The sequence below is a fragment of the Lissotriton helveticus genome, chromosome 8 (assembly GCF_964261635.1).
Source record: "Lissotriton helveticus chromosome 8, aLisHel1.1, whole genome shotgun sequence".
In the NCBI taxonomy this organism is placed as follows: domain Eukaryota; kingdom Metazoa; phylum Chordata; class Amphibia; order Caudata; family Salamandridae; genus Lissotriton; species Lissotriton helveticus.
In genome coordinates this window covers 236,440,691-236,468,168 of record NC_136069.1, presented here as the reverse complement: position 1 = coordinate 236,468,168, position 27,478 = coordinate 236,440,691, and positions in this window count along the sequence as shown.

The following is a 27,478-nucleotide window of genomic DNA, read 5'->3' as shown; positions in this document are numbered from 1 at the left end:
CGTTCGGATCAATGTCTATTTTTTGTAATTTGCATAAAAAATCTGTGGTGTCGCGAATATAGCTAGCCAAAGACTGAACTGTAGGTTGTAGTTTGCGATCAAGGTACTGTCCCACTGGCTTATGAATGCTTCCACGAGTAGATACTATCGGACGTATCGGTGGGTCAGTTAAGTTTTTATGAATTTTTGGCGTAGCATGTATCGATGGACTCCTTGGGTGTGACAATAAAAGAACATTTCTGGTCCTTTGGTTGATGATGCCTTGTGTTAGAGCTTTGTCAACAATGTCTTTCAAAACGGTAGCAAACTGTTGCGTAGGATTACCAGGCAGTTTCATGTAAGTCATTTCATCTGAAACGTGTTCATTCAATTTTTGGTGGTACATAGATGAGTTCATGACGACTAAGGCGCCGCCTTTGTCTGCTTTGATACAAGTTATTGCTTCATTGTTGGGAATTGATCTTAGTCGGTCATAATCCTTTTGAGTAACGTTCTTATGGGTGACTTTTTGGTAATTAATTGAGGTCAAATCCTGTTTAATGAGCTGTTCAAATAAATCAATGGTTTTATGACTCACTGGAGCTTGGAATGTACTAGGAACTTTTAAGCCCATCAACGGGTCCCGTTCTTTTTTGCCTTGAGGACTGGCAATGTTGTCAAAAAGGTGTCGTAATCTCAATTTCCTGGTGAGTTTAAACGTGCTGATTTCTAATTTAAGTAAGTCTGATTTGGTGGGTGGTACGAAGGAAGTTCCTTTTTGTAATATTTTTTATTTCCTGGTTGGTGAAGGTGTAATCCGAAATGTTGATGACCAATTGGTTATCGTTGTCTACTTCTTTTTCCTTGGTTGGGTCACACTTCTTGACTGTGGTGGGTCTTTTTGTTTTACCCCTCCTGGGTCGTCTTCCTCTCCTGCCTGTGCTAAAAAAGGAATTTCAGTGAGACTTATTGATGTGCTTGGTGCCTGTTGTTTGTCCTCTCAGTTTGACGTAGTCCCTGAGGGCGACCACTTTGTTGTCTGGATTTTCGTTGACGTTCTATGATGTCACTTTCTGAAGAAGACGTATCCGTGTTTTGAGTGTATGGGCGGGCTCTTCGTCTCTGGGCATATACCTCCGCCCAGGTGTACACTTCGCCCAATTTATAATCAAGCGTATCACGCCTGAATTTTCAAATTCTTCCGTCATTGATCTCATTATTGTGTTTCTCAAGTTGTTGGTTGATGTCTGCAATAAAAACGTCCCATTCCTCTGCAGGCATATTTTTTGTGAGTTCTTCTGTGGTTTCCAATATTTCTTTTTCTATTTCAATTAGAATATTAGATAGCTCTTCAATGATTATAAGAATTAAGTCAAGGCTGCACTTATTGAGAATGGCGTACCATTTATCTTGAAATGGTTTAGGGTTCTTGCAGAGTGATGGTTTAAGGGCAATCCGTAGGCCCCTGGGAATGCGCAGAGTCTTATGATATTTAATCAATGTGGCAGCAGGTAATTTCTGGTTTATTTTATGCTTGGATGAATATAACAATTGTTTTGCGTTCTGTTCCTTGCTCCTTGCTGTCGAAGATTTTGTTATTTCGTCCTGTATTAATGCTATTTATTGAGGAAACAATTGGACGACATGGAGGACATGTGCTGTTTTCGTGGAGTTTGGGAAGGTGGTAAAAGGTGGGAGTCATTGGATGGTTACTACGTTTCCTCAATAAATAGTCTCACAGAAAATATGTCCAGATTTGTGGATAACTTTTGTTTCCTTTCGTAGTTTCCTTACGGTCCTATGTACAAGACACCAAGGACTTCCTGAACAAGATCCAGGACATGGTGTGGGACCCTGATTGCATGTTGATGGTGCGGGACATCACCAGCCTGTATACATGTATAGAACATGGACACAGTCTGGAGGCGGTCTGACACTTTTTGGACCAAAGACAAATGCGTTTTGCAAAACACAACACAATGATTCTGGAATTTACAGAATTCTGCCTTAAGAATAACATCTTTCTGTTTGAAGATCAATTGTACAGACAGAGGTCTGGAACGGCGATGGGCACCTGCTTTGCCTCCAGCTATGCGAACTTGTTCTGTTTTTGTGTAAGCTGCTGCTAGGGTTGGTCAGTAGCTAACAGTAGCATGGGTTGGTACAGCTAACACTCCTCCTCCCACATAGCCTAACAATCCCACCTGGAACTATGCTTTCCTCACAGTAAGTGGAAAAGTATTGGCAAGATGGAAGACACTGGGGACTGGTGTGAGGAGCACATTGCCTTGATGGGACTTTACTAATTGTCAGGACAACACTCTTCCTGGTGTGCTCTTTGAGCTGTCTGGGAACGTGTGTGGGCCCAGGCCTGATGGGAGTTGCACTGACAGCAAACACTCCTACTCACACCCATCCCAAATTGCTCATCTGGGCCTATGGCTACCTGACAGTTTGGGTAAGTGTAGTTGCAAGATGGATGACTCGGGGACTGCATGGTCCCAGGTGTGCTGTTTGGGATGGTTGGGCATGGAAGATAGTGCATGATGGGAGTTAACATCAGTGCAAATACTCCTCTTCCCACCCAGCCCAACAAGCCCACCAGGAACTATGCTTACCTGATAGTGAGTGGAAATGTACTGACAAAATGACTGACACTATGGACTGGTGTTCTGGACTACAAGGCCCTGCTGGGAGTTGTTGACAAATAGGCACCGGTCATCACTATCAGACCTCTTGCAAGTACATTCCCACTCACTGCCTTGGAAGCAGAGTTACAGACAGGCTTCAGGTGCTGGGTAGAAAGGTGTGTGTGGGACAAGGCCAGATGGGAATTTTAGCTATTGCAAATACTCATCCTCACACCCAGGCGAGAGAACTCCTCTGGCCCTATGCTTAACTCACAGTGAGGGGAAGTGTACTGGCAAGGTGGATGACACTGTTGCATGGTGTTGAACTTGAAGCCAACCCCTATCAAGGTCCTGTACACAAAACATCATGCAACAGTGACAGTAATCTTGCTAGTACACTTCTATTTACTGTCAGGTAGCCACAGGCACAGATGACCCGGTTTGACTGGGTGAGGGTAGGAGTGTTTGCCCTGACTAGATCTCCCATCAGGCTCTGTCCCACACACACCTTCCTACATATCCCAAATAGCTTACGGGAGACTCTCTTTTCCTGACAGTGATTGGCAATGTGCTGCATGATAGCTAGAGCAAACGGCCTTGATGGGTGTTGTCGGCAAGTCAAAAAACAGACACTAGTGTCAGATATCTCGAATGTAAAGTTCTACTCTCTAGCAGGCAAGCCTGGTTCATGGTGGCCTATGTGGGCTGGTTGGGAGGAGGAGTGTTACCCCTGAGTACATCTCCCAGCAGGCAGTGTCCTACACAAAGTCTTCCTACCCAGCACAAACAGCACACATGGAACTCTGCTTACCTGACACTGAGTGGAAATGTACTGATAATATGGATGCCAATGGGGAATGGTGTTTGGAGTACAAGGCCATAATGGGAGTTGTAGTCAACTTTGACAACAGGCCCCAATGTCAGCCATCTGCCCAGTAAACTTCCCACTCACTTTCAGGAACTCATAGTTCCAGGTGGTCTCTTTGTGCTGGCTGGGAAGATGTGTGGATGACAGGGCCTGATGGGAAATCAAGTAATAGTAAACAATCCTACCCACACCCAAAACAACCAGTTCACCTGGGCCTATGGCCACCTGGTAGTGAATGGCAGTGCACTAAAAAGATGACTGACACTGTTACATGGTGTTTTGTGTATAAGCCCTTGTTGGGAGTTGCCGTCAAGTTTAACATGTCACTGGTGTCTGACTTTGCCACAATAATCAACAGGGCGTTGTGCTCCAAACACCAGGCACCAGTGCCAGCCCACTGTGTCAGTATATGTCCACTCACTCTCATGGAAAGCATGGGGTACCATTTTTGCACATTGGAATGTGCCTGTAGTCCAGGGCCTGATGGGAGATTTGGCCATTGAACACACTCTTCCTCCCACACAGCCCTACAGACCCACAATGAAGCATGCTTACCTGACAGTGAGTGTGAATGTTACAACACAATGCCTGAGACTGGGGAATGGTTTTTGGAGCCCAAGGCACGGATGGGAGATGGTCTAAAAGTAGACACCTTTCCCCAGTGTCAGATATCTTGCAAGTACATTGACACTCAATGTTAGGAAAGCATACTTCAAGTTTGGTTGGTTGGGCTGGGTCGGTAGGTATACGTAGGAATGTGCCTGATGGGAGTCTGAATAACAGCAAAGACTCCTGCACACACACAGCACAACCACTTCATCAGGGGTGAGGTCTACCTCACAGTGAGTTCATGTGTACTACCAAAATGTCAGAACTGTGGACTGATGTCTGAAACTATCACAACTAACATATTTGCCTCTGTGCTACAGAGACCAGTCACCAGCGACAAACATCTTGCAAGTACACTTACCAGAATTGTCTGGACAACACTCTTCCTGGTGGCCAGGTGGGGCTGGGTGGGAGGAGGGGTGTAAATTTTGCAATTAGAACACACACGCTCAAACCTCTGTTCATCAAATTTCTTTGCCACCAAATGGCAGAAAGCAGAGTTTGAGAAGTCATCTGTCTATGGAGTAAATGTAAAAAATACATGAACTGTGTAGGCACAAAGCTAAGCAGTAACACATTGTGCTACTTACAGCTATTTTCATGTGTATAATGAGATGAGAACAGAAGCCACTTACAACAATCCCATAAATATCAGGAAAATATGCCTGTGAGTGTGTAGGCAGCCACACCAATGTGACTGCTAAAGACAAGCACTAAGCCCAGTTCAAAGGCCTAAAAAATAACTACATTGGGAGAGAAAGAATTTGTGAAAGTACAGATGTGGAAATCACCAACACACCTGTATCATTCACAGGGTGTCACAAAGCAAACAATGTATTTGGACATGTAATGTCAACTAAATGCAACATGCCCATTTATGCACATAGCTGGACTCGCTCATCAATCCCCATCTTGTTCAAATTACATTGTTCTCCAAAAACATAGGCCTGCCTCATGGCTGAAGGATGCCAATTTATGTACATTAACTCATCATTAGGTTCAGTAGCCTATGTAATGCTTATGATTTGAAGGGCTCTGGACATTCACATCAATCGGTGTGTCTTTCATTACCCACAGGGCAAGCTGGAAACACCTGGGGAACCAACCAGGAAAGCCAGTCCCAGACTCTGGTCGACCCTGAGCTCTCAGACGTTGAGATCTCTCAACCATCTTCGGACAACGAGGAATGACCTAGCCCATCAGGTTTGGGTCACCCCAGAGCACCAGCAGGGGCTACATCAGCATCCTCTACAACCACTCCCGCCAGAGCTGACAACACCCAGCTGACCCCTACCCTCACTGACACAGCATCCCAGGACACAGCTAACAGCACAGTAACACAGGGTGCTCTGGAATTGGCTGACAACAACATCCCTGCAAACGAGGGAGGTGGCTCTGTGTTGACTGGGCCAACAAAAACTGGTCCTCCTCGGGTCGGTAGGGTTGGTGGAAGGGGCTGAGGGGACCGGTCCCAGCATGCCATTTGTGCTGCTGGTGAGGAGGACCCAAACCCCACCAGGATCTTCAGCACATATGTGGATTCCCAAGGAAATTTTGGCCAGGTCGTTGGGATCCTCATGACTATTCAACAGCAGCAGGCAGCTCAGACACAATGAAAGGACATGTTCATGCCCAAAATGGATGACATGATTGTGGTGCACAGGGACACTGTCACCTGCCTCGACCAGATTGCCACCAACATGTCCACACCTCTATGTGTGCCCACAAAATCTGAACCAGCCACAGGGAGAGTTGTGGACTCTGCGAGAGAGCCCCCTGCACGGCGGCTGCCTGCACTTGAGGGTCCCCTCAACAAATGTGGGAAGGGACGTCTGAAGAAGCATCCTTGAGAGACTGAAAGCTACGCATCACCCCTAGGAAGTGAAAACCTGCTCCTAATATCCTCCATTGTGTGCCAAGCGTTCACTTTGTTGACTGTCATTGAACTTTCCCACATTGGCTGGAGGGTCTAAGTTAGACTTTGGACTCTAATAACTGTGGATTTACTTTTGAAAACTTTGTCTACAAACACTACCAACTCCTCTCTGCACTTTGTTTTTTATGGGTTTTTTAGCACTCTACCATTCTGTGGATTGTAATCATGCACCACAATAAATCACTTTGCACAAAATACTTGCTCATGTTGTGACATTGAAACACAAATGTGCAGGTTGAAATGACGCACAAAGTCACAAAGAAAGTGTCAACAACATTGTATGAGAAATCACTTCAGAAATGTTTAACTACAAGCTTGGGAGTAAATGTAACCTGTCACAGCATGATAGATAGACACAACCAGGTTATCACACGACCCATAGTACATGTTACTGATTCAATTTAATTCTACTGTGTCCAAAGATATCACCATTTGCAAACACAAACAACAATCATTGTCAGCAAACCAGATCATCATGGAATATGTTTTGTTTCAGAAGGACCTTTGGATGTGTGGAAACAGACAAGGCACACCTCAATGTGGAGCACAGGTTTATTCTACTGATACAATCTTGCACCTTAACCCAAAGTCAACTCACATCAAACAGTAACAAAATGCTCATAAGTAAAATGAAATGACCATCAGTTCAGAAGAAAGTGCTTTCCCAAGGATTTCCGCAACTGTTCAAGGTTTGAGTATGACAGTGTCATGGGTCCGGTGGTGTCACTACTCTGCAGTCAACATGGCAAAGTACCCTGGTAAGAAGAAACATAGAACATAGTCAGGAACTCGGGACTGTAGTTGCTTAATGTTGCTAACTGTCTCAGCTAAAGCATACAAATGTCAGTGTGAACACAAGCTAGTACTCAGTGTAGCATTGTACGTGTCACATGGGAAATACAATTAAGCAAGTCAGTACAAACCTCATGAAAATTAACATACACTCAGCAGCATACTACGCAATGGAAAACAGCAACACACAAACAAACATTTTGGGGTTGACACCTCTCATTGAATACTTACTTTCAGGTGAAGAAGTTGCAGATAAGTTGTTGTTGAAAATCCCCACCATCATCCTCATCATCACTGGCATCATGTCCCAAGCCTGGATCCTCCCTTGCTGATGGCTGTTGGTCTCTGCCATCCAGCATTAGTGGAATCTCCAGCTGGATTGCAAGGTTGTGGAGCATGCATGATGCTGTGATAATCTTGCACACCTTCAAGGGGCCATATTATAGTGCTCGTCCTGTGCGATCCAGACACCGGAACCTTGTTTTCAGGAGACCAAATGTACACTCAACCACTCACCAGGTGCGATCCAGTGCCTCATTGAACCGCACCTCTGCAGGTGTGACTGGGTTGCGCCGAGGTTTCAGCAACCAGGGAAGATTGTGGTACCCAGAGCCACCAACATAGAACACAGAAAATGTTCAGTTGTCTGACAACATAGAACTATCTGACATGCAATCAACACATACTACAACATACACATGAAACATCACCTACTAACAATCCAGGCATGGCCACTTTGCAGCTGAGACATCATATGGTGAATGACGCTGTTCATCATGGTTATAGATATCTTGTGCCAAGCCAGGAAAACGTGCACAGATGTGGGAGATCGACATGTCCATCAAACACACCACCTGGACATTGATGGAGTGGAAGCGCTTCCTGTTATAGTAGACCTGTTCATTAGCCTGTGGTGGTACCAAAGCAACATGGGTTCCATCAATTTCTCCAATGATGTGTGCATGTACATCATCTGTGGCATTCCACCAGATGTTCAGTAAACTTATATGTGAAAGGGGGGGATCCTATCACGAAGACGTGCGCTCAATAAACTAGAAACTTCTAGGTTTCATCTCTTCTGTGTAGTTGAGTAATACAAAAATTAATCAATAAGGCTTTTTTCATGGTTCATCTGATATTTATTGCGTCCAAATATTTATTTCTTATTGTACTTCATAAGAAAATGTTTTTTCTTCCATATCTATGAACTTTACATTTTATCTTTTGCCCAATGCATTTCGGGTCGGGATGACCCTTCTTCAGGGGCCTAAAAATAACATAATACAGGACCTTAGCAAACACGATTATAGAATAATTGTTTATAAACATGTTTAAGTGAATGTTAACATACCCAGTGTGTGCACTGATGAGTGGTTTTGGTGAACATGACATGCATTCAGTGATTTCAAAGATGATTGCCGTGGAGAAAAAACGCCATCAGTGAGGATAAACGCGGTAAAAACTCGAAACAATGAACAGGGGTGAAGGGGCGATGCTCCGTGAAAGAAACCCAGGTCAAACAGTAAATAAGGCGAAAAGGTGAAAAAAAGATAAGTACAGTACATAGTAATGCTTACGGTATGGGGAGGGGGAGGAGGGAGGAGGACATAACTACGTAAGGTATAAAGTCAGGCGGCTGAGCTTACTAGCAGAATCATGAACTTACTCGAGATAAGTAAGTAGACTGGCGTCCGATGCTCGTATCGAGGTGGGAATACAGAAAGCTGCCGGCAAAGTAATTGAACACGGCTGATGAACCCACCCATCCAAACCCCCTCCCAAGAAGCAGAGGCAACCCACCCCCTGACCCTGACATCTAAACCTGCAGTGCCACCCCCTTTGGAAAAGAAAAGCCCAACCACCCCCAAAAATCCCACTGGTCTACTAAGTCCTAGACCCCTTCACCAACCAATACTTCCACAGCCCAGACCACTTCTTCCTGCACCAGAAAACCACCTCCCAAATAGTGTGAGTCAATCCCTATACCTGTACATTCCATTAAGGGTTATACCATCCCCAAAATGTTGAAAACAAGCCCTTCCCCCTCCATCAAGCCCCTACATTACTCCTATTCCTCCCTCAGTCTAAGACTACCACTGCAGTGGACCCACTGCTCTCTCAATCAGACACAACCACTGCAGTGGACCCACACACCCCTCAATCTGACACAACCACTGCAGTGGAACCACCGCCCCCTCAATGTGGCCCAGCCACTGCAGTTGACCCTCAAACCTCTCCTGGTCCAATCCCTCCCAAAACCCAAACCAGTTCTCCCTAGTTGTGTCTCTTTGCTGCCTTGCATGCCCCTTAGATGCCCCTCCCAGGGGAGGTGTCCCCTTGCAGTTTCCGTGCAGGCAAGAGTCAATGGGTAAGTTGCTTGTGCCCATTGGTCATATGAACATTTATGGACTGGCCATTGGCCTTCTGTTATCCTATGTTTCTGCTTTGTCATGCAGTTTAAAGGCTGTTTGAAGTTTTTCATTGCTGATCTCTGTGTCCCACAATGTTTTGTTTTTCAGTTAACTGTGAATCCTGTACAATTAATATTGTAAGGATACAATGATGTCAGTAAGGGTTGTATTGCATATGGTCTGTGGAGTATGTGCTGTTTGACAGTCTGCATTCAAGATTTCTGGGTCTACATTTGCTGGATATCATCTTCCACATCAGTCTTGGCTGTGAGGGTGACATGAAGTCACAAACATTTCCTTTTTTACATCACAATTGCACATAGGTCATCCTTTCATATGTCAACACAGTGCAAGTGTTTCAAAATGCAACAGTTTAGGAGAAGCATGCTGCATATGTTTCTGATTTTGAGAAAGACACCTGTCTCATCGATACACCTGGGTACATATGGATTTTGACTACATGGTAGTGACTTTGGACACACCCATGTACATTAAGTAATGATACAATACTTGTATATGACTTGGTGGTAGACCCATGTCTGTCTCTTCTTTACATCTGCTAGACTAGTGGCAATGGCATCCTTGCTACAGGTGGCATGCCACTGTAGGCAAATCCCCTTCATGGCTGTCTACTCATCTGATACATTTCTTGAGCCCATGGTGAGTGTAAGGTGAGCAGTATTCTCACAGTCTTCTGACCATGTTGCCTCCAAGGACTACACTTTCTGCATATATTCCAGTTCTGCAAGGTGTATGTGCTCTTAATGGTCCAGTGCTTTCATATTTATATGTGAGTCATGCCATCCTGCTTTTGTTTGGGTACATCATGTTGATGATGTGTTTTGTCGGCCAAGCTTGAATTTCATTTTGACAACCATAAATCTGCTGTAGTTGAGCATATGATTTGTGTGTAGATTGTCATCTGTGCATTAGTGACCATGGTGTCCTTTTGAGCTATGATTGATGCTGTTCCAGCTCAGAAAGAGCTGAACTAGGAGTGCTGTTATGTCTGTTGGATTGCCCTGTGCTACATGTGGTAAGCAGAGTGAACAGTGAGTGCACATAAGTGGTGTGTGTCCATCTGCTGTGCAGATGCTACAGGGGGCAGTGTTGCATCCATGCTCTTAGATGCCTCACAGGTGGGAATGTGAAGTATTGAATGTGAGGCTCAGCTGCAGGTGTGTTTTGCAGGGTTAATGTTGCATGTGCTAAGCTAGCTCAAACAAGGGTAAGGTTGAGAGAGAGTAGTGTTTATACATTTTAAATGCAGTGGAAAGTCCTATGTAATGTCGGCTGGACAAATTTGTAGGAGTTGAGTTCATAGGCATTTCTTGTGTAGGAGATGTGGAGTATCCACATTGTCTCATTGTGAGTGGTTTTATATGTGGGTCTGTGATTCAGAGTATGCAACCTTGTGAGAGTGGTTAAATCCTGTGCAAGGTATGGTAGGAATATGTAGATGTGATAGGGGTATGACAATCTAGATAAGGTTGGATTCTGGCATGAGATGTGAGCTGTAGTCTGTGGTAATATTGTTAAAGATATTTTTAACAGGGCTGTTTCAATGTTTGAGGACAGTTGTTGATGTGCATTAGTCAATGGGAGTATGGAGCATGGTAGTCATATGTGGAGGTGCCAGGGCCACAGTGAGACAAGGTTAAACTTATCATATTTTACAAAGCGGTTAGGGGTATGTTCAGAGAACACACCAGGTATGTAATTTACGGTCATGAACTGTGAAATGTGAGGTGTTGTATAGTTGAGGTATGTTGGTATTGCATCTGTGTATGCATCTGTTTTAGAAATGACAATCTGTAGAACGCCAGCAGAGTAGGGTGGGTGTGTGGTGATATGTGAATGACTGAGGACATATCCATTGAGCAATGTAAGTGTCTTGTTGTGAGATGTGGTGATGTCATACATGTCAGAGTGGGCGGTGATGCTGCACATTGTGATATGAGTGCATTCCAAGACATTAATGAGGGTGCATCTGGTGGCGAGCATGGTCCTTTTGATATGTTATGTTTGACGTCTGCTGAGGAGGTGATGAGTACAGTACAATGTGTGCATGTCTTGTTTGCAAGAGTTATTGTGTACATAGTGAGGAAGAAGGGTGCTGTGCATGTAGGTGTGGATGTGAGAAGGGCAGCGCCAGTGTAAGATTGTGAGAATCAGGTTTGAATAGTTTGAATACAAGGCTGTAGCTTGCGGGGCAGACATGCTTTCCCATCTAGCTACTCCAGTGGGGTCTTATGACGTGCTTGTGTGTATGATAGATTTGAAAGTTGAGCATGTACTTTGAAGTGGATGTGAGAGGGATCATACCTGAACAAGTAGAGTTCATGCAGGCCATGAGGCAATGTTGATATGAACATATATGTAGATTAGGTGTATGTAAGTAGTCAAAAACAGCTGCCTGCGTAAATATGAAGATGTGGAATGTGTTGTTTGCAGCTTGCTGTCTGCCAATGAATGTTCATGCCTGATTGTTTTAATGGCCACTTTGAGTGCACTGTCATATGCAAGACCTATTGCAATCACTGGACAAGTTGGCTCCACCTAGCCTTGCCTTGTCTTAGTTGTGTGTTGGCATATGTGGTGAGTTACCCTTTGTAGGTAGTTGTATTCAGTTATTGGTCATTCCTACCCTTGGATACTGCTCTGGGATGGATGTGACGATTGCTAAATTTGCAATGTCATGATTCCAGAACATTGGATGGAAGTCCATTCCTTAGAGGGATACAGCCCCTTCAATGTTAAAATAATTAATGTATGTTGTTGTGCTACCTAGGGTCAGACTTCACTAAAACGCATCCCCACACTTGCTAGTAGATGACACAAGCATGGTTATTGCTGGCATTCTGACTTTAACTGTCCAAGGTATGGGGACACCAGGTGAGATGTAGTCATTATTATGATGATATGTCTGGTTGTGCTGAGGAAAACACATTGCACTGTAAGCAAACACAGATTTGACACTGGAACAGTATACCCAGTTCCATAAGTGTTTGCATTCTCAACATTTTGGTACCTCTGCTGTGGTTTTGCAAGTGTAGCCCTTGTGTGTGCCTATTAACCCTGGGTGGAGTATGTGGAGTGGTGTTCTGTGTAGTTCCACAGAGTTTAAAAAAAACTCAGTGAAACTACGCTCCACCCGAGGCCCACAAAAGTTTTTTTTTAAAAACCACTTACCTTCCCTTCTGCCCGCCCTCCTCCACGCTGCGGTGTCTCCTTCTTTCCGTTGTCATCCTCCTTGTGTCCCCGTACGTATTTTGTCTTGTGTGAACTGCGCATACATGAAGGGACTGGCTTTGGCTGAGGGGTGTAATCAGCTCCGCCACGGAGTCAGAGTTCTGCTGCAACTTCGAGCTTCCAGCGGAGTGCGGAGTTGGTAAAACTCTGCAAACTCCGGTGCGGGAGTACTCAGCCCCAGGTTGTGTGATGTGATGTGATGTGATGCCACATTTATATAGCGCACTACCACTCCAAGGAGCATCTTGGCGCTTAACTCCATATCTGCCGGCAGATGTATACGGCTATGCTGTCCCCACTAGAAGGGAAATCCAACAGATGATAATGTCTAGACTATCCCTACTAGAAGAGAAATTTATATTAGTGCTTTGCATCCCTTGTCTGACAAGGGGATGTATGTCATTACATCGCATTCTAATACCACGCATACCATTACAACGCGGGTATTACAACGTGATGACAATGACATCGCATGCCATTACATCGCATACTTTTACCACAAGTATGCTTTTACCACGCATGCCATTACAACGCAAAGGCATGCGTGGTAAAGCTATACTTATGGTAAAAGTATGCAAGGTAAGTTACATCTCTATCCCTACACCTACACAACAAACTACTCCCACCCTTATACTACCCCAACCCAAAAACACTACCACACTACTACACTACCCACACTACCCACACTACTCCCACCCTTACACTACCCTAAACCCTAAAACACTACTACGCTACCCACACTACTCCCACCCCTACACTACCCTAAACCCTAAAACACTACTACGCTACCCACACTACTCCCACCCTTACACTACCCTAAACCCTAAAACACTACTACGCTACCCACAATACTCCCACCCCTACACTACCCTAAACCCTAAAACACTACTACGCTACCCACACTACTCCCACCCCTACACTACCCTAAACCCTAAAACACTACTACGCTACCCACACTACTCCCACCCATACACTACCCTAAACCCTAAAACACTACTACGCTACCCACACTACTCCCACCCTTACACTACCCTAAACCCTAAAACACTACTACGCTACCCACACTACTCCCACCCCTACACTACCCTAAACCCTAAAACACTACTACGCTACCCACACTACTCCCACCCTTACACTACCCTAAACCCTAAAACACTACTACGCTACCCACACTACTCCCACCCCTACACTACCCTAAACCCTAAAACACTACTACGCTACCCACACTACTCCCACCCATACACTACCCTAAACCCTAAAACACTACTACGCTACCCACACTACTCCCACCCCTACTCTACCCAAAACCCTAAAACACTACTACGCTACCCACACTACTCCCACCCCTACACTACTCCCACCCTTACACTACCCTAAACCCTAAAACACTACTACGCTACCCACACTACTCCCACCCCTACACTACCCTAAACCCTAAAACACTACTACGCTACCCACACTACTCCCACCCTTACACTACCCTAAACCCTAAAACACTACTACGCTACCCACACTACTCCCACCCCTACACTACCCGAAACCCTAAAACACTACTACGCTACCCACACTACTCCCACCCCTACACTACCCTAAACCCTAAAACACTACTACGCTACCCACAATACTCCCACCCCTACACTACCCTAAACCCTAAAACCCTTCTACGCTACCCTCACTACTCCCACCCTTACACTACCCTAAACCCTAAAACACTACTACGCTACCCACACTACTCCCACCCTTACACTACCCTAAACCCTAAAACACTACTACGCTACCCACACTACTCCCACCCCTACACTACCCTAAACCCTAAAACACTACTACGCTACCCACACTACTCCCACCCCTACACTACCCTAAACCCTAATACACTACAATAAACATACACTACAACACTACACTACCCTAAAACCTAAATCACTACACTACATAAACACTACACTACCCTCCCTAATACACTACACTAAATAAACACAACACCACAACACACACTAAAACGTTTTAAAAAAACACAAACAAACATTACCACACTACTTTAAAACTGGCCTAAACCCTACATAAGTAACCCCAACCCCATGCGCAAAACCCCTTACCTGTCTCCTCTCCAACGTCGCCTACGGATCCTGCTTCCTCCTTCCTGCTGAGTTCACGTCGTTGTGAATAGCCGCCCCCGCCGCCGCCATTACACATTACATCGCATGCGTTGTAAAAGCGCATGCGATGTAATGGTATATGCGATGTAATGGTATGCATGGTTTTACCACGCGTTGTAACATCACATGCGTTGTAATACATGCGATGTAAAAGCAACGCGTGGTAAAACCCGCGTTGTAATGGTTGTTCCCCCTGACAAGGTATGGAGCCACGTTTTTAAAGATTTTCTGAATCTTTGCTCAGAATTGATCTCACGAAGCTGATGAGGTAGCTTGTTCCAGGCCTTTGCCCCCATCACTGCCAAGGATTTACCTCCCTTTCTCACCCGCCTGAATTTGGGGACAGTGAGCAAGTTGGCTGTGGTTGACCTAAGTTCCTGAGATGGATGGTATTGCGTAAAATATTTACGCAGATACAACAGACCCTGATGATGAAAAGCCCTATAGGTAATAGTCGGGACCTTAAACAGAATGCGCTTATGAATCGGGAGCCAGTACAGGGTGTCCAGTGCAGCAGAGGCCGACGATTTCCTCGGCCATCTGAGTACCAGTCTGGCGGCCGCGTGCTGGACCGTCTGTGCAGGGCCGATTTATTAGACCCTGCATATAGGCTATTGCAGTAGTCTAATCTGGATGTTATAAGCGCAACTGCGACCGTACGTCTGGCGCTCAGAGGAAGCAGGTCAAAGAATTTTCTAAGGCCCTTTATGATGTTAAAACAAGAGCCAGCCACTTCCCTGGCTAGCTGTTTAAAGGACAGGGTATCGTCAAATTTGATCCCTATATTTCGTGCTGTGTTGATTGTGTTGGGCGGGGGCTCTGCCTCCTTTGGCCACGAGGACCGTGGGGAAAAATAATTATTTAATCCAAACGGCAAGATTTCAGTTTTGGCGGAATTGCACTTTAGATGGTTATTAGTCATCCAAGTGAATGTCGCAGATAGGCATTCTTTCAGGGTCTGTTCAGCATTAGCCATGTCCTTATCAACGACAAGTACTAACTGTGTATCATCGGCATAGGCAATCGTGCTGATGCCAAACGAAGAGATCAGTTTGATAAGGGGGACCATATAAATTAAAGAGTGTAGGGCTTAGACTTGAGCCCTCCGGTACCCCTGTCTTCAAGGCCTTCTCCTCTGAATGGAACTGTCCCAACATAATGACCTAGGCGCCTATGCGTCAGGAAATTTCTAAACCATTCCAATACGGTGCCTGATATGCCTGCATTTGCGAGGCGATGTACAAGGATAGCATGGGACACCGTATTGAACGCTGCAGAACGATCTAGTAGGATCAGGACAGCCTTATTGCACTGATCCAATGCAGCTTGAATGGTCTCCGTTTTGGACAGCAAAGCAGACTCCATTGAGTGATGGGCCCTAAAACCTGCTTGGTTGGGATGGAGAATATTATTCTCTTCTAGGAATGTCATAAGCTGTTTATTTACCCAAGATTTAGTTAATTTACATAGGGCTGGAAGGAGCGAAATAGGGCGCAGATTAGATAGGGTCGTGGGATCCTGCAGAGCCTTCTTCTGCAGGGGTCTTACTGCTGCAACTTTCCATTTTAATGGAATCTCACCTGATTGCAGATATGAGTTGATAATTGCATTTATTTCAGGATTAACCTCCTCCATTATGGCTTTTAACAAAATTGGAGGACAGGGATCAAAAGGCGACCCTGATTTAATTGAGGATATAGCTTGGTATGAATCCTCCAAGCTCATCGGGATGAAAGTCTCCCAACAGGGCATATGACTGTCTGTATTATCCCTTGGCTCTAGGTCCACTGGCTCAGTCTGAGGGAAGTCTTTTGTAAGATTATCTATTTTGTGTTCGAAATAGTTAGCTATCTCGTCACATAAGATCTGAGAGGGTGGAATATCGTGTGATAGAACTTTAGGATTTCTAAAGCTATTAACGATTTTGAAAATGTGCTTCTGCTTGTTGTAAGTAGCCTCGATTAGAGATGTATAGTAGCTGGCTTTCGCACGTTTGATCGAGGCATGATAAAGCCTCCTAGCTGCCTTATATGCCTTATGTTCATTAATGCCATAATGGCGTCTCCACCTGTGTTCTAGGACTCTGACTTCTCCGAGGATTTCTTTTAGTGCACTTGAAAACCAGGGTGCAGTTACCCTCCCTTGCCCAGATCTAGATCTCATACCTGGGGATGTCATCCTGTTCCCTATAGCAGTCATCCACCCCTCAAACCTCTGGATATCTATGGTTGTGTTCCCTGACAAAATTGGTTTGCTATCCTTCACCCATTTACAGAGGTCCGGGTGATCTATGATTTTACCCCAGCACGGAGTAGGCGTTCCCTTGTTTGGTGCCCCCAAAGGTTAGTGTTCATGAGGGCTCCCCTTGTGCCCATTAAATACTGCCCTAATGCCTGATGGTAATATGTGTTTGTTGAAGGTCTCCTTGATGTTTCCATATATTTTTGGACAGTGATTCAGTGCCAAATGTGGACAAGGCAGACTTCATTCTGCACATAACTTTCATCCTCACAAGATGTACCCATATCCCCTGCCTTGATGCTGACTATCTCAATTGTGTTGGTCAGTCACAGATTGAGCCACCCCACAATATCCTCACCCATGCTAGCAGCTTATCTTACACAATGGGCTGTGCACAAGACACACCAACACTGTTGGTGTATCCTATGTCCTGAGACTCATGCATACTCTTACTACTTTGCAGGACACAATCTGCACATTCAAAATGGGATTATTAATTTGCGGAACACATTGCAGCCTGAGGAGCTAGATGCTGAGTTGCTGCGAATTACATTCTCGAAAGATGACTGTAGACACATCCAGATTGGGAGTTATGTGCAGCTCCCCCAGTCCACACATGGTGATTGTATCCTACATTGTTGTTGGCCCATGCTGCTCTCAAATCCAAGATGGATTTTGTCTACAAATAGTTCCCTGACAACTGTGACACAACCATTTCATTGTCATTGTAGTGGGAGACACTGAAATCAGTACTGAGTGGCTGGATCTGTGGACTTGTGTGTTGCCTCGGCCAATATACTATGGGCTTTACTGTACACAGATGCATCACAATGTTATACTATTGTGAGTAAATTGTAGTTCGGTTGACCTGCGATGTTTCAGTGTGTGTTGTGGTGGACTCATGCATTCACTTTGTCATACATACTTATGTGTGGTTATGGCAATTCCTGTTTCACTGTCAAATGTGTGTTTGTCCTAGTATTTAGTGTACTAAGTGTACCTACTTGATGATGACATTTCCTCATTGTACATACACGGCATGCTATAAACCCATGTTCGGATTGGGATAACAATGATCCTCAGGCCCTCTCAAAGTATTTGGCACACACTCCATGATCATCTCTTTTATTCTGGCCTCTGTGCTCTTACCTGTGAAGGTTTTTTATTTTCACTGCTGCTGACCTAGAGGGTGGTGTGTAGGGCAGACTGTCCAGATGTGACTTGACTCCCTGCAAGGCCCCTACATACAAGGCAACCTCCCTGCACCTACCATGACCTTAAAGTGATGTTCAGGTGTGGGAGATGACACTACCTCTGTCAAGGCATGTACAACAGTGCACCAAGGTGAGTATGCTACAAAAGCTGTCCCCAGCCTCAATTTACAGAACAGCTGGTGAGCTGAGAAAACCCTGGCACCACATTGCAGTGGCCTGGCGGGGACTGTGTAAGTGAGTCAGTCTCTCAGTGGGGTTTACAAAGGCCCAAAAACCGTAGCCCACAGGTGACCCAGCCCATCGACCAATGCCCAATTGCCAGCAAGTCCTCGGATGCTTGTTTCCGTTCTGGGAAGGACATGGCTTTTGTAGTTCGGACTGGACTGTTCCCATGGGCACAGGGTCAGCGCTGATTTGCATATCGCCATTGTCTAACCCAGGGTGGTGTGGAGTGGAAAAACGATGGATTTGGGCCCAGATCTTTGGACTGGGGTGAATGTGTGACATTGATCCACATTCTGTCCATTATTGTTGTGTTTGCAGTTACCGCTCTAAGTGTACTGGGGATGCTCAGACGTGAGTCCCAGTTACTCCACACCACTGGAATCAAGCTAGCCGGGCTGAAGAGAGGTGTTACCTCGAAACCGGGCCGGTCCTCGGATGCTTGTTTCCGTTCTGGGAAGGACATGGCTTTTGTAGTTCGGACTGGACTGTTCCCATGGGGCACAGGGTCAGTGCTGATTTGCATATCGCCATTGTCTAACCCAGGGTGGTGTGGAGTGGAAAAACGATGGATTTGGGCCCAGATCTTTGGACTGGGGTGAATGTGTGACATTGATCCACATTCTGTCCATCATTGTTGTGTTTGCAGTTACCGCTCTAAGTGTACTGGGGATGCTCAGACGTGAGTCCCAGTTACTCCACACCACTGGAATCAAGCTAGCCGGGCTGAAGAGAGGTGTTACCTCGAAACCGGGCCGGTCCTCGGATGCTTGTTTCCGTTCTGGGAAGGACATGGCTTTTGTAGTTCGGACTGGACTGTTCCCATGGGGCACAGGGTCAGCGCTGATTTGCATATCGCCATTGTCTAACCCAGGGTGGTGTGGAGTGGAAAAATGATGTATTTGGGCCCAGATCTTTGGACTGGGGTGAATGTGTGACATTGATCCACATTCTGTCCATCATTGTTGTGTTTGCAGTTACCGCTCTAAGTGTACTGGGGATGCTCAGACGTGAGTCCCAGTTACTCCACACCACTGGAATCAAGCTAGCCGGGCTGAAGAGAGGTGTTACCTCGAAACCGGGCCGGTCCTCGGATGCTTGTTTCCGTTCTGGGAAGGACATGGCTTTTGTAGTTCGGACTGGACTGTTCCCATGGGGCACAGGGTCAACGCTGATTTGCATATCGCCATTGTCTAACCCAGGGTGGTGTGGAGTGGAAAAACGATGGATTTGGGCCCAGATCTTTGGACTGGGGTGAATGTGTGACATTGATCCACATTCTGTCCATCATTGTTGTGTTTGCAGTTACCGCTCTAAGTGTACTGGGGATGCTCAGACGTGAGTCCCAGTTACTCCACACCACTGGAATCAAGCTAGCCGGGCTGAAGAGAGGTGTTACCTCGAAACCGGGCCGGTCCTCGGATGCTTGTTTCCGTTCTGGGAAGGACATGGCTTTTGTAGTTCGGACTGGACTGTTCCCATGGGGCACAGGGTCAGCGCTGATTTGCATATCGCCATTGTCTAACCCAGGGTGGTGTGGAGTGGAAAAACGATGGATTTGGGCCCAGATCTTTGGACTGGGGTGAATGTCTGACATTGATCCACATTCTGTCCATCATTGTTGTGTTTGCAGTTACCGCTCTAAGTGTACTGGGGATGCTCAGACGTGAGTCCCAGTTACTCCACACCACTGGAATCAAGCTAGCCGGGCTGAAGAGAGGTGTTACCTCAAAAGCGGGCCGGTCCTCGGATGCTTGTTTCCGTTCTGGGAAGGACATGGCTTTTGTAGTTCGGACTGGACTGTTCCCATGGGGCACAGGGTCAGCGCTGATTTGCATATCGCCATTGTTTAACCCAGGGTGGTGTGGAGTGGAAAAACGATGGATTTGGGCCCAGATCTTTGGACTGGGGTGAATGTGTGACATTGATCCACATTCTGTCCATCATTGTTGTGTTTGCAACTACCTCTGTCAAGGCATGTACAACAGTGCACCAAGGTGAATATGCTACAAAAGCTGTCCCCAGCCTCAATTTACAGAACAGCTGGTGAGCTGAGAAAACCCTGGCACCACATTGCAGTGGCCTGGCGGGGGGACTGTGTAAGTGAGTCAGTCTCTCAGTGGGGTTTACAAAGGCCCTAAAACCGTAGCCCACAGGTGACCCAGCCCATCGACCAATGCCCAATTGCCAGCAGGGCCAATCCAAGGGTGTGCGGAACACTGTCTAATTGGACTCAACGCACATAGGGCTCTTTGGGCTGCGGCTCCCCATCATATGTGTACGCCCAGGCAGAGATAGCTTCCCCACATACACATACAGTCCTTGACCTGCTATAGGTGGCTGGTATGTCTTATGTGTGCATGAGCCCCGCAGTATTTCACAAGTTTTTAAGGGACCATTTAGTAGATGATGAGGCTTTGTTTGTTTTTCAACAGTCCTTGGAGCACTTGCATCTTCACTCTGCCCATTCCTCAAAGTAGCCAGTTACTTTTGCTGCAACAGTGTGTGAATGCATTTCATGAAAAATAACCTTTGTGTGTCTTTATTTAGACTAAGTATGGGTGCAAAATCCGTTCCGCTCGCGGAATTTGTGGATTCTTGGCAATTTCGCGATCCGTGAATCTCACGAAATTGCCCAAAAATCCGCTAATCCGCTCGCGGGTGGATTTTTTTTGTTTTTGTTTTGCACATGCCCGAGTTGAAGCTCAAATTCAGTAACATTCTGCCCAAACAATTAGTGAGCACGGTCGAGGCTAGGCAGGTGTGCTTCCTCCCTATATCTACCGTCTACAATTAGATGTAATCTTTGATGTAGGTCTTTCCATCCAAGCGTTTCTCGAGCCCAATCACTGTGTATTTCCTGTGATCAGGAGGCTGCTTCCTTCTCATCTGCTGCTCTGATCGGTCTCTGACCCGTTATAAACAAGAGGCATGTGAACTCGCATGGAAGCCCCGCCTGTTTGGCCCCGCCCCACACACACTAGGGTATGCAACGTCTTCCTGCCCTTTCCCCCACTGTGATGGACAGCTCACTTGAGGGACCTCGGCGCCTATGGGCTCGGTGGCAAAGTTACAGACACACGTGGTCACTGGAGATAAGTCTTCTATTGCCCTTTACGCAGCTGTAGTGTAGCAAAAGCACTATACATTTACCCAATGAGGTAGCACTTACTGATTAGCCAGTAGAGAGTACTCCAGTTGAGTAGAGGTATGGCACAACACGGTGGCATCTTCGTGGATAAATATGCAGGCAGGATTCATTCTGGCACGATGCTCCTGTCACAAAAATTAAACCTCAACAGGAAGCACTTACAGATATAAATAAAGCAGGTGCCCAAGTTGAAGCTCAAATTCAGTCATGCATTATAATCAGCCCAAACAAACAGTGAGCACGGTCTAGGCTAGGCAGGTGTGCTTCCTCCCTATATCTACCGCCTACAATTAGATGTAATCCTTGATGGAGGTCTTTGCATCCACGAGTTTCTCGAGCGCAATCCCCGTGTACTTCCTGTGACCAGTCCAAACAACTAGTGAGCATGGTCGAGACTAGGCAGGTGTGCTTCCTCCCTATATCTACCACCTACAATTAGATGTAATCTTTGATGGAGGTCTTTGCATCCACGAGTTTCTCGAGCGCAATCCCTGTGTACTTGCAGTGACCGGGAGGCTGCTTTCTTCTCATCTGGTGCTCTGATCGGTCTCTGACACTTTATAAACATGAGGCATGTGAACTCGCATGGAAGCCCCGTCGGTTTGGCCCCACCCCACACACACTAGGGTATGCAACGTCTTCACGTCCTTTCCTCACTATGAATGACAGCTCATTCGAGGGACCTCAGCACCTTTTGGCGTGGTGGCAAAGTTACAGAAACACATGGTCACATATATTGTGCAAATCCGCAACTTTGCAGATTTTCCTGCAAACTCGCGGTTTTTGCTGCCATTTCGCGAGATGTCGCGGACCGCAAATCCGCAAAATTCACCCATACTTAATTTAGACCTTCCTGAAGCATGTACTCCACCGGTAGGTATTGAGGCACTTTGCATGAGCACCAGTAACATTGGTCACGTACATATTGCTGGGGGCATTTGCCCCTAACCCAAGATCAGCTTCTACATTACTGGGGGTATTTGCCCCCCAAACCACAGATTTGCATCCACATTACTTGGGATATTTGCCACCAAACCCCAGATTTGTATCTATATTGGTGGTGGTATTTGATCCTGAACCCCCAGATTTGCATCTACATTAGTGGGGGTATTTACCCCACAAACCCTAGATTTGCAGCTACATTGCTGAGGTTATTTACCCACAACCCCAAATTAGCTTAACATTGCTGGGGTTATTTGCCCCACAATCCCCAATTTGCCTCAACATTTCTGGGGGTATGTAACCCACAATTTGCCTCTACATAGCTCGGGGTATTTGCCCCACAATCACCAATTTGCCTCTACATTGCTGGGGGTATTTGCCACCACCAGCCCCACATTGGCTGAATATTGTTGGGGGTGTTAGCCCCCAACCTCAAATTTGCCTATACATTGCTGGGGGTATCAACCCCCAACCACAGTTTTTACTCTGCATTGCTGGTAGTGTTAGACCTCCAACTCCCAGTTTTGGCTAGACATTGCTGGGAGTATTAGCCCACTGCCCACACTCTTTGTCTGAATTGCTAGAACAATTGCCACCCCAAATTGTATCCACACAGATGCAAGTTTATCCCCGCCCCAAATTTAACTGACGTTTTGCCACTGCTTTCTCTTATGTTGCCTTTCAAGGGGTAGTGTCGTTATTGTGCTCAGACGTGAGTCCCAGGCTCTCCACACCACTGGAGTCAAGCTATCCAGGCTGAATGAAGGCTGATAGCCAGAAACCGGTCCTTGGATGCTTGATTCCGGTCTGGGAAAGACATGGCTTGGTAGTTCGGACTGGACTGTTCCCATGAGGCACAGGGTCAGAGCTGATTTGCATATAGCCAGTGTCTAACCCAGGGTGGTGTGGAGTGCAAAAAAACGATGGATTTAGGCCCAGATCCTTGTACTGGGGTGAATGTATGACATTGTTCTACATTCTGTCCATCAACTGTGTTTTTTGTTATTGTGTAAGGGCAGGTGTCTGACTTACCGTCTGCGATGACCATGTCAGTTGGGGTTGTAGTATTGATCGTAGATGTAGACTATAGTGATGAAATGCACGATGGGATACATGGCTGGAAAGTTTCAGTTGCAGAAATCATGTTGTGGCATGATTCGGGGCTGAAATACTCCCCTTCTCCCCCCTGCTCTGATGTGTTGGTTGTGACGACCAATTAGGCACATAGGAAGTATTTATGTATTTTGTTATTTATTTCTAAGTTTCAAAGACCTTTATTGGTAACATATATTATTACACACGGCTTGGTGCCTACAACCTCATTCAGGCCGGCAGCGTTATGATCAGTCAGATGAAAAGCATAATAAGTAGGGTGTAATTACACAGCAAGCCGCCTACAACCACTCCGGGCCGGCCGCGTCAAGTGAAATAGACGGTCTTGAAATGTAACTGTTTCCCTAGTGAACTAATATACAAACAACCAGGCATGCTATATTACTGTCCACATTTGTATAGTCGGCTCATGCATACATTTCAGCGTGTATCGAACTCTAAATACATCATGGTGCATTACATACCACAGAACCATTCTTTGTGTAATCGCCAGAGGGCTCACAGTCTTCTGCTGGGGTATCTCTCAGTCCGGTGTACTTCTAAGAGGTAATGGCCATACAGGCTCATTTGACGTGTGTGATAGGTAACGCGGCTTACCCAGAACATCTCACATGCAAGTCACCATAGGGAGTTGCATTCCCCCACACCAGAACCTCCCGGTTGCGTATCCTGCGGGGCCAGACCTGAGGGCGTAGACTCCAGAGATCCATGGGGCCTTGTCAGTAAGTAGGATGTTAGTGATGACCAGATCTCCCTGGGTCTGGATGCAATAGGTAGCAATTTAGCATAATTGGTGAGTCGTTCCTGACAATAAATCATATCATTGATCAAGGTCTTAAATTTGGGTGCTCTCCCCCTGCCCCATCTACAAGCAATCCGTCTCTAGGTCATGAGCAGTGGTAGGGCTACATACTGGCGATGCGTCCCCGGCACGCGTTTAACATAACTTAACAAGGCCAGTAGTGGCGTGCGTTAACTTAAGGTCCCTTAATAAGGAGATCTGAGTTGACACATCTCTGCGGGTAAGAATGGGAGGGCAGACTTTCTTTCTCGTTTTCCTCCCACAGATTTTCATGAGGATGAAGTTTCCCTTTCCGAACTCATTGAGGAGGATTGTATGTAAGTTTGTTAAATGTGGGTAGCCAAAAGAAAAGGTTCTGACTCCTTCACTTCAACCTTTTTCTAAAATTGAGGATGAAATTTCTTTGGAAGATGGAATTTTGTTGCGTTATGACAAACTTATTCCTCCAAACTCATTCAGGAAAGGGATTATTGTTAGAGCTCATGAAGGACATTTGGGTTCCTCTTTCACTAAGTGTCACATTCGTGACACATTTTGGTGGCCAGGAATGGACTCAGAAATTGACGAGTTTGTGATGGATTGTTGTATTTGTAGGTCATCGGACTAGTCACTTAAGATTTCTGTTCCTCCTCTCATGCCTATTGAGTGTCTTGACCGTCCTTAGGTGAAACTTGGTGTAGATGTCATGGGACCTTATATGACACTCAGTGGTAATTCTAGATTTGTTTTGGTCTTGGTTGACTACGCATCCAAGTGGCCTGAGTACAAACTGTTTCGGGCAGCTGACACTAAAAGCATTATTAATTTTTTAAGCGAGGTCTGGTCTAGAGAAGACTTTCCTGAAATGCTTGTTTCAGACAATGGGAAACAGTTCCTTAGTAAGGATTTTGAATCTTTCTTGTCTGTTTCTAGTGTAAAACATATAAAAAGTTCCCTTTATCATCCTCAAGGGAATGGACTTGTTGAAAGGATGAATCGGCTGGTTGGGGACTGCGTGAAATGGGCTAAAGCTAGCAACCATAAATCTCTTAAAAGCATGATATGGTTCTATAGAACCGACCCACATTTATCCACCAAAGTGTCTCCTTTCAAATTGATGAGGGAAAGGAAACCGAATACTTCCTTTCGTCCAGGGTGGATGTCCAAATGGATTAATGCTGAGTCCGATGTACGGAAATTGATGTCTATTGTTTAAAGTAATGTTTCTTCTTCCCAAGCTAAGCAGAAAGATTGTTTTGACACTAAGAAGGTTTCGAAGACCTCTATCCTCAAAGTTTTGGATACTGTTAAAATAAAGAAGTCTATTCATGTTAACAAAGGTGAAAGCAGATTCGGTCCACCTGTCAAGGTCATTAGGATGGTGGGGAATGCTGTTCAAGTTGAAGGTGGATTTTGGTGGAATTTAAGTAAGGTTGCCTAAGTTCAATATCCTGTTCAGCAAGTATCCGCCAAGCATGATAGTAGATTTTCTCTTAGTTAGGAATCTTTCCCAGGGAATGCCAGGAGGAGTTCCTGCAATGTGGTTAAACCTGCAAGGTTTAGGGATTAAAGCCTTGTTTAAAAAAAAAAAATGTTTTTAGAAGAAGGGAAGGTAATGTAGTAATCTGTTAAGTCAGATAATGTTTACTCTGTTTTAATAATCATTCTATTAGTGTTAAGCAGTAATTGTAATGTGTTTGTTTCCTTTAGAATATTCTATCGGGCTTAGATACTTCAGAATGTACATTGTTTATTCTTGAGTTGGTGTCTGTTGGAGCTGCCTGCTTACAAGCTAGCTCCTCTTCCATGTAACTTTACAATAAATCCACTCAAGACATCATCTGCCTCCTGGCTCCTTACTACAATCTTGCTGTATAGAACTCTGCCCAAAAGTTTCAGAGTATTGTCAATTAGGGGGATAAGGCTATAACAATTGGTTTGAGAATGATCCTCTTTTTTAAAAATCCGGACAATGATGCTTGTGGACCAAGAACTGGGTAACGGAGCGTGCATTAGGTTGTTAAAGACATTTAAAAGAAGAGGCGCCCAAAAGTCTGGTTTATATTTAATGGGGTGGATGGATAAACCATCTGGGCCAGGGGCTTTGTTACCCACACTCTGCTGAATTGCTTCTTCCACCTCAGATAGGGCCATCTGTATTCTGGTTAGTGGCCCCAGCTCAAAGTGATCCGCCTCTTGTGCGGGAGCAGCTTACATTTCTGTAAAGCGACTTTCCCATGACTCACTCGCAATGGTGCATTTAATAGGGGTGAGAAGCTGCCCTATGGATCTTGAGTCCTTCACAGCTGACGAAAATATATCACCCTTTTTAGTGTTTGCGGCTATTACTAGTTTCTCCCATTGTTTTTTTTTAGTATTTCCCCTCTCCGATTGGAGACCGCAGTTTTCTACCTCAGCCTCGTCGATTTCACTTCGAGATTACATCTTGGGTTGAATAATAAGGCTCTGGGGGATAAGGCTGCGCAGCTGTTTATTTGCCTCAGAGCACTTGTGATCGAACCATCTGGGGAAATAGATTTAGTCAAAGGAATTTTAATAGCTAAACATAGTTTATTAAAGTCATTGACAGCTACAGGGAGGGAATCTTGGGCTGATAAACATGAGATGCATATAAGCCTTTACCACTGTCTGAAACAGATCATTATTATTAATGCCCCTCTATATTAATCTCAAATTATCAGTGGAGGGTGTTCGATTCCTAGCTGCACATTCAGAAGTGAACAAGGGCAGTGTGGGCTAGACTCAGCCCTATTTCAATTGGGTTATGATCCCCTTGACTCATATCAATAACTTCTGCTTCCACTAAGTGGTCAGCAAGAGGGGGAGATATAAAGAAAAAGTCTATGATTGAAGAACACCCCCTTCCTCTAAATGTTGGCACAGAATAGTTGTTTGTGTGTGTTGTGCCCACAATGTCCATGGCGTTAGTGAAGTTATGCATACTCAAAAACGTGGCCAACTCTGCACCCCTATGGCAGGGGAAGCTGGGATTATAAAACCCTGGGCTATGTGGTATGTCTATTAACTTCGCGTTAAAGTCACCCCCCCAGAAGGATACCAGTAGTTTTTGTTGATTCTTGCTGGGAATCAAGGGGGAGATGAAGTCAAAGAGCTTAATAAAATTCCCATTAGGGATAGAATTGAAATCATAATTGTAAAA